General features: G+C 39.9%; 1 pseudogene; it reads left to right on the top strand.

Annotated features, from left to right (window-relative positions):
* The first annotated feature begins 449 nt into the window (after nucleotides 1-449).
* LOC132559366 (uncharacterized protein K02A2.6-like) lies at nucleotides 450-4,261 on the top strand (annotated as a pseudogene).
* The last annotated feature ends 3,610 nt before the right edge of the window (nucleotides 4,262-7,871 follow it).

Below are 7,871 nucleotides of genomic sequence, written 5' to 3'. Positions count from 1 at the left end.
TCCGTAAGCTGAAACGAGATAAAAGTTGTAGCGAAGATTGTATTTTCAATTAACTTTTCTTATACTTTGAGGAAATTTTGCTTCCTTGCATTACAAGACTCTTAGGAAAATTATTTGATTCAGAAATGTGGTCACGTGGTTGTATAGTACCAATCTACAAAAATGGCGACGTTAACGACACTGGTAACTATAGAGGCATAACTTTGGTTAGTTGCATGGGCAAATTGTTTACATCTGTTCTTAATAGAAAACTTCTAAAGTGTGACAAAGACAATAATGTTGTGTATAAGATAATCCGGCTTCGGCTCTGGATGTTAGTGTGGCCCGTGTGGGGCATTGTGGGATCGTCAATAAAACCGCCATACTGAAAACCACATGGTGTTGTGTTCGTCTGCGGGGCTAAACCCCAAACATTACATTGGCGACGAGGTAAACGGTGAGCTGGGAAAATGACCGCTGCATTCGGTAAAATCGACGCCTATGAAGAATCCGGCGAGTCATGGGAGCACTATACGGAACGTCTAATTCAGTACTTTGTCGCGTACGGCGTTACTGAGGAAGCAGACGACCTGATACGACGACGAGCAATATTGCTTAGCGTATGTGGTCCACAGAGCATTGTGAGTATGGCACGACGCTTGAAACCATGATAAGAGATAGACTTGTATGTGGTGTTGATGATGACAGAATACAGCGACGTCTTTTATCTGAGAAAGAACTGTCTTTTAAACGGGCATATGAAATATCGTTGTCTATGGAAACAGCAGCGAAAAATGTCATAGATTTGCAGGGACACGGATTGAGGTCAGAGGGACAGAATAATGTCAACAAAGTCACTAGTGATAGTAATCGCGGTAACAGTAACACTCACAGCGCACGTCACGGTAAGAAAGGTCGAGGTCAGTCTAGAGGCCAGTCTCAAGGTCAACAAGGTCACCAAAAACCATGTTATAGGTGTGGAGGAAATCATGACCCAAAAACTTGTCATTTTAAGGACAGTGAATGTTTTCACTGTAAGAAAAAAGGTCACATAAAGGAAAAATGCCTGAGTCGACTGCGAAATAAAGATACAAAAGGTAAACACCATAAATCAACCCCAGTACATATGCTACAGTCAACTGACCACAGGAGGGAGGATCAGGAGTGTATATATTCCATGTACAGCATAAACCAAGTTGGTAAAAAAGATAGATATGAAGTAACCCTACAGGTCAACAACCAGGATGTCTCTATGGAAGTAGACACAGGAGCTGTTGTCACAGTGATTGGAGAAAACACATGGGCAGACATCAACAAAAATGGTAAGCCGGTGAAGCTTAGAAACACTGCAGTAAAGCTAAAGACTTATACTGGTGAACCCATCCCAACGAGGGGTGAGGGGGAAGTCTCGGTGAAGTATGGAGACTATACAGGAACACTGACTGTAGTGGTTGTAAAGGGAGACTACCCTAGTCTTCTTGGAAGGAATTGGCTTTCTAAGGTAAAGTTGGATTGGAGCCAGATATTTCAAGTCAAGCAAGATCCACCAGAGGATCAGATTGATCACATTTTGAGAAAACATGAATGTGTATTTAAGGATGGTTTAGGTACTATCCGGGGAACAAAGGCCAAGTTATATGTGGACAACTCTCAGAAGCCTTTGTACTTCAAGGCCAGGCCTGTACCTTATGCTTTACGGGACAAGATAGAGCATGAACTTGATCGCTTGGTGTCAGAAGGAACTATCTCACCTGTGGAATTTTCTGAATGGGCCACGCCCATCATTCCCATCGTCAAGGGAGATGGTAGCCTCAGGATCTGTGGTGATTACAAAGTCACAGTTAATAAGGTGTCTAAACTAGACAATTATCCTATTCCTAAGACAGAGGACCTTTATGCATCTTTGGGAGGTGGATCACACTTCACCAAGTTGGATCTTAGCCAAGCTTATCAACAGCTGGAATTGGACGAAGAGTCTAAGAGGTATACTACAATAAACACACATAAGGGGCTGTTCCAATACAACCGTCTACCCTATGGGGTGTCGTCGAGTCCTGGTATCTTTCAACGTGTCATGGAAAACCTGCTACAGGGAATACCGCATGTTGTAGTGAGAGTAGATGACATCTTAATCTCGGGGAGGGATAAACTGGATCACCTGAAAAACCTATCTGCAGTACTTGATCGGTTAGACAAAGCTGGAGTGAGATTGAAAAAGACAAAGTGTGTATTTCTGGTAATCTACTTGGGACACAGAATCAACAGCATGGGAATCCAACCCATAGCCGAGAAAGTCAGAGCCATTAAGGAGGCACCTGCACCGCAGAATGTCAAAGAACTTCAAGCATTTATAGGCCTTCTGAACAATTATGCATGTTATTTGCCAAACCTTAGTAGTGTGTTGTCACCTTTATACTCACTACTCAAAAAGGAAAGCAAATGGAAATGGGGAAAAGAAGAAACAGAAGCTTTTACATGTGCCAAAGAGATGCTGCAATCGGATGCTTTGCTAGTGCATTTTGACCCAAAAAAGGAACTGATACTCTCGTGTGACGCTTCACCCTATGGACTTGGGGGCGGTACTCTCGCATCGAGTGCAGGGTAGGGAACGACCCATAGCGTACGCTTCACGTACACTAGAACGTAATTATGCACAAATTGATAAGGAAGGCGCTGCCCTCATATTTGGAGTCAGAAATTCCCACCAATACGTGTATGGACGCAGATTTGTACTCTACCCGGATCACAAACCCCTATTAGGCTTATTTAGGGTGGACAAACCTACTCCTACTATGGCATCAGCCAGGATTCAACGTTGGGCTTTACTCTTATCGACATATGAGTATGACTTACAATACAAGAAGGGATCCACGAATGGCAATGCAGACGGATTAAGTCGCTTACCCCTCCAGGACACAGTTGGTGAAATACCTACTCCAGGGGAGACAACTCTACTGATCAACTATCTGGGCAGTACTCCAGTAGATTTCCAAAATATCCAGTCTTGGACAGCCAATGACTTGCTGCTGAGTCGAGTGCTAACCTATGTACAAACAGGTTGGATGGACAAATGTGGTGAGGAAGACTTGAAACCTTTTCATTCACGTAGAACAGAACTCAGTTCTTATGACGGATGTGTTATGTGGGGAACACGCATAGTAATTCCTACAATTGGACAGAAACAATTGTTAGAGGAACTTCATGAGGGACATCCGGGAATGGTCCGTATGAAGAAATTGGCACGGAGCTACTTCTAGTGGCCAGGGATCGATAGAGACATCGAGAGTAAGGTCGAGGGATGTCAGGATTGTCAGGCACAAGGTTCGATTCCTGCAGTGGCCCCCTTACATCCATGGGATTGGCCTGAACGGCCATGGTCTAGAGTTCATATGGACTATGCAGGTCCATTCTTAGGTCAGATGTTTCTCATCATCGTAGACGCGTACAGCAAATGGTTAGACGTATATCCTACCAAAACGTCAACATCGGAAGTGACAATTGACAAATTGAGAGAATGTTTCTCAACACATGGTTTACCTGAGATGGTGGTGTCAGACAATGGTACATGTTTTACTAGCGAGGCGTTCGCGGCATTCATGTCTGAAAATGGAGTGTTACATGTAAAGACATCCCCCACCATCCTTCATCAAATGGGCTGGCGGAGAGGTCCGTCAGGATCTTCAAGGAAGGTATGAAAATAATGCAAAACATTGAGGGCAACCTAACCCGGAAATTGAGTAGATTTCTACTAGCCTATCGGTCAACTCCGCACACTACAACGGGAATCTCACCATCAGAACTTCTGATGGGGCGGCGTATCAGAACCAAACTTGATCTAGTGAGACCTGAGGTCAGAAATCGGGTCAAGAAATGTCAAACAAGTCAGAAAACCTATCATGATGAACATTCTAAGGAACGTACTTTTAGTACTGGAGGTCAAGTCTGGGTAAAGAACTTCTACAAGGGTCCGAAATGGCTATCGGGTGAAATATCATCAAAGAACGGACCAGTGTCCTATGCAGTTAGGGAGGGTGATGCCAAGGTCAAACGTCGTCATGCCGATCATATTCGTCAGAGAAACAGTTTATCTTCCAAGGTGAAGGTCGAACTTCCAGAGGAACTTGAGGATGTGGTGGTCTCTACTTCAGGCCAAACACCGGTTGTGGAGAATGGTTCCATCAGTACACCCGAGGTTGTGAGTTCGAAACCAGAACAAAGACCAGCGCGACCTGAACGGACCAGGCACCCACCAAGTTACCTGAAGGATTTCGTGCGAACATGAATATTTGCACTCCAGTCATTGATCAATTTTAATTGGAGCATGTGTTAATTGTTTATTGTTAAGCTTTAAGCTTATGGACCTGGTTAAGTTGTTTTGTGGTTAAGCTCCATTTTCATGTGGATATAGAGACTTGGTTCAAGAATTTATTTTTGAAGTCACGGTCAGTTTTATTTACTTAATTTGAGGTAACAAATAGTTACATTCCTGGTTTACACATATGGACATGGTTAAAAGTAATTGATCAGGAAATAGGGATTCCTTTACCAAAAGGGGGAGGGATGTTGTGTATAAGATAATCCGGCTTCGGCTCTGGATGTTAGTGTGGCCCGTGTGGGGCATTGTGGGATCGTCAATAAAACCGCCATACTGAAAACCACATGGTGTTGTGTTCGTCTGTGGGGCTAAACCCCAAACATTACAAATAACTTTATTTCTGAAGCTCAATTTGGTTGTAAGGAGGGTTGTTCAAATGTAGATACAATATTTGCACTCCAGTCATTGATCAATAAAATTTTAAAAAATAAACGAAGATTATATTGCTGTTGTGTAGACTATAAAAAAGCCTTTCACCTCATCGATAGAGGTAGTCTCTGGAGTAAGCTAATAAACAAGGAATTCAAGGGAAGTTATTAATATCATAAAATCATTGTACGATAATGTCAAATCTTGTGTCAAATATAAAGGTCATATTTCAGATTATCATCCTAACAGAATCGATCTCTTTCAAGGGGAAATTTTATCGCCGATTTTGTATAGTCTTCTGGTAAACGATTGTGAAATCAAATGGAAACTTTAACTTAATGTACTTAAAACAAAAATGGTAATTTTTCGAAATGGCGCATTAAAGATGAAGAAAAATGGTTTTACAACGGTGTTGAAATTGAAGTTGTGAACAAATTCAACTATCTGGATATGCTTTTCAATTTTAATGGTAGATTCAACAATAGGCAGCAACATGCCGCGGAAAAGGGGAGAAAATCGTATTTTAGACTGATAAACAAAATGAAAAATCATAACTTTAATGAGACGTGATGCTCAGTTTTTGATACTTATGTTAGTAGTGTATTAACATTTGCAAGTGAAGTTTGGGGATTCCAAAAATCTGCTGATGTTGAAAAAGTACATTCACATTTTTGTAAAATTATTTTAGGTTTCGCGAAAAGTACATATCCTGATTAATTTTATTTTGAATTAGGTAGATTACCAATGTATACTGTCAGAAAATTGAAAATAATGAAATACTGGACTAAAATCAAAGATGCAGATAATTGTGTGTTGAAAGCATCCTATGAACAAAGATTATTAAATAACGATGAGTGAATTGTAAATATTAAGTTAGAACTAGATAAATTAGGATTAGGGTACTTATGGAACAGAAGTCTTGACAGAAAACCAGTATACAAGTTAATTGAGAGTAAGCTTCAAGAAATTCAAAATTCTCCGAAAGGTAATTTATATCGACATTTGATAGACAATTTTGAGCTGCATTGTTATTTAAGGAAACCTATTAATTATCGATTCAAGAAATGTATATCAAAAATAAGATTGTCATCACACCAGCTCAATATTGAAAGTGGTAGATATAGGGATGTAGCCAGAGAAAATAGGGGCTGCACATTATGTAATAATAGACATATTGAAATTGAAGACGAATTTCATCTTATTTTAAAATATCCCTTTTATGTTGATTTAAACTTTATTTTATTTTGGCAGTGGCATTTCATTCAAAGCACGTTATACAAAAAGGATTCAGAAAGAAGTCATAAACTTATGTTAATCTATCTCCTTAGAAGTAACAAGCAGGCAGCAACTGATCGAATTTGGGAAAGGGAAAGTGAAAAGAGTTTAGGAGAGTGAAATGAAGTAAGGAAAGTGGATAGAATGAGTAGTATAGTATGTATACATTATGTAAGATCGACAAATACAATATGATAAGGAATGCAAGTTCATTCATAATAACATATGGGTATCTTAATAAATTGTTAATTATACATGTAGTACTACAAACTGCTGTACTGTTAGTTAATACAGACATACAAAAACTCATGAAAGTAAAAAGTTTCGCGTATATGGAAGGAGTACAGTAGTGTTGGCAGTAACTCTTCCTAATGCTCAAATCGTATAGTCTTTAATATGAAAGTTTGGACACTAACAAATATAGCTTCATTTTCTGCAAATGATAAAAATGTATCGCCAGAAAGAAGGACGTCTACAGATTCAATAGGAAGAAGATAGGAAAGAAAAAGATGTCTACATCTGTTATGATTAGAACAAGAGAAAAAGAAATGTTCGGTTGTTTCGTTTCCCATACCACAATCACAAATAGGACTATCAACTAGATTTTTACTGAAAAGGTGGCCCTTAAGTGAACTACATTGCATTCGTAGTCTGGAATGATAAATTTGTCCTAGTCTAGAACCAACATAGAAATATCCTGGAATATTGGAATTAAGGCCATTTAAGTAATTCTTCAGAGTATAAAGAGATGGGTTTTCTTTAACATGCACAGGTAGATTTACAGCCGAAGGAAGAAAAGCTGTATAGCTGTGTTCTACATGCCACTGGACGGAAGTTCGCTGCGTCTCTAGTGTTATGGTTATGCAGGTCGGATTGACAGGTGGAAGGAGGTCGGTAAGGAACGACGGCGATAAACCGTGAACTATTTTATGAAACTGGATAATTTTACTATGTTTGCGTCTGGTGGAAAGACTAACCCAACCAGTTTCTTTATAAAGTCTATTTATACTTGTAAGCTTGGTTTCCCCAGTTACGATTCTAGCCGCTTCTAGTTCAATACTTTCTATCACATTTGACTGGTTTGTCGTTATATTATCCCAGACAATATTGGCGTATTCTAGAACTGGCCTTATGAAAGAAAAGTACATAGTCTGCAAAGACTTTCTATCCACTTTAAATTTTAGTTTTCTCATAAGTCCTATTTTTTTTACTAGTCTATCACATGATCTGCCCAACCCCCATTTTCAGATGGTTCAACGCCAAGATTGTCAGAATAAATATAATTTATTAATGCATATAAAAGTTTAGTGTCGTGCGCCCTTAAAGGACTGTAGGGCGAGTTGACTTTGAGACATTGTTATTGCGAAGAAGTCCGGGGGGTTCGGAGGATCGGCTTGGGTAGAGGACGCGGCAAGATGGCGAGCGAAGAAGAAGCAGCGTGATACCATGATGAAGGAAAGACAAACCTCATGTTTTGTTTAAGAGTTTAACCAATGGGTTAAGGAGTGAACTTTGACTCTGTGTGCGTGTACCATGACCGCTCGAGCTCGAGCGCCGTGACCCAGTGTTATCACGAATCGAAAGTAAGGACGCTCTGCATAGGGAAGTGACTTTCACACACTGTGAGTAGGGAAGAACATGTGATCGGTCTATCTACTATTGTGTAGTTTGTATACTGAATGTTTTTAGTTTATTATAAAAACTGTTAATTGTTTATTGGCGTCTGGTTGTATTTTACGTTCCAACGAAATACTATCAAGTATACCTAAATGAAAGATCCCAAAATTTATTGTCGTCTCTGACAATCTGGGGAGTCGTCCGGGAGTAATTTCTCTATAGATGATTTATCTGCTTTGAACATTTAACGGGTAAA

This window comes from Ylistrum balloti, unplaced genomic scaffold, assembly GCF_031769215.1.
Source record: "Ylistrum balloti isolate Yb309-2 unplaced genomic scaffold, AGI_CSIRO_Ybal_v1 Utg370898, whole genome shotgun sequence".
NCBI classification, from domain to species: Eukaryota; Metazoa; Mollusca; class Bivalvia; order Pectinida; family Pectinidae; genus Ylistrum; species Ylistrum balloti.
Note: the sequence above shows the minus strand (reverse complement) of the source record. Positions and strands in the feature narration are given on the sequence as shown.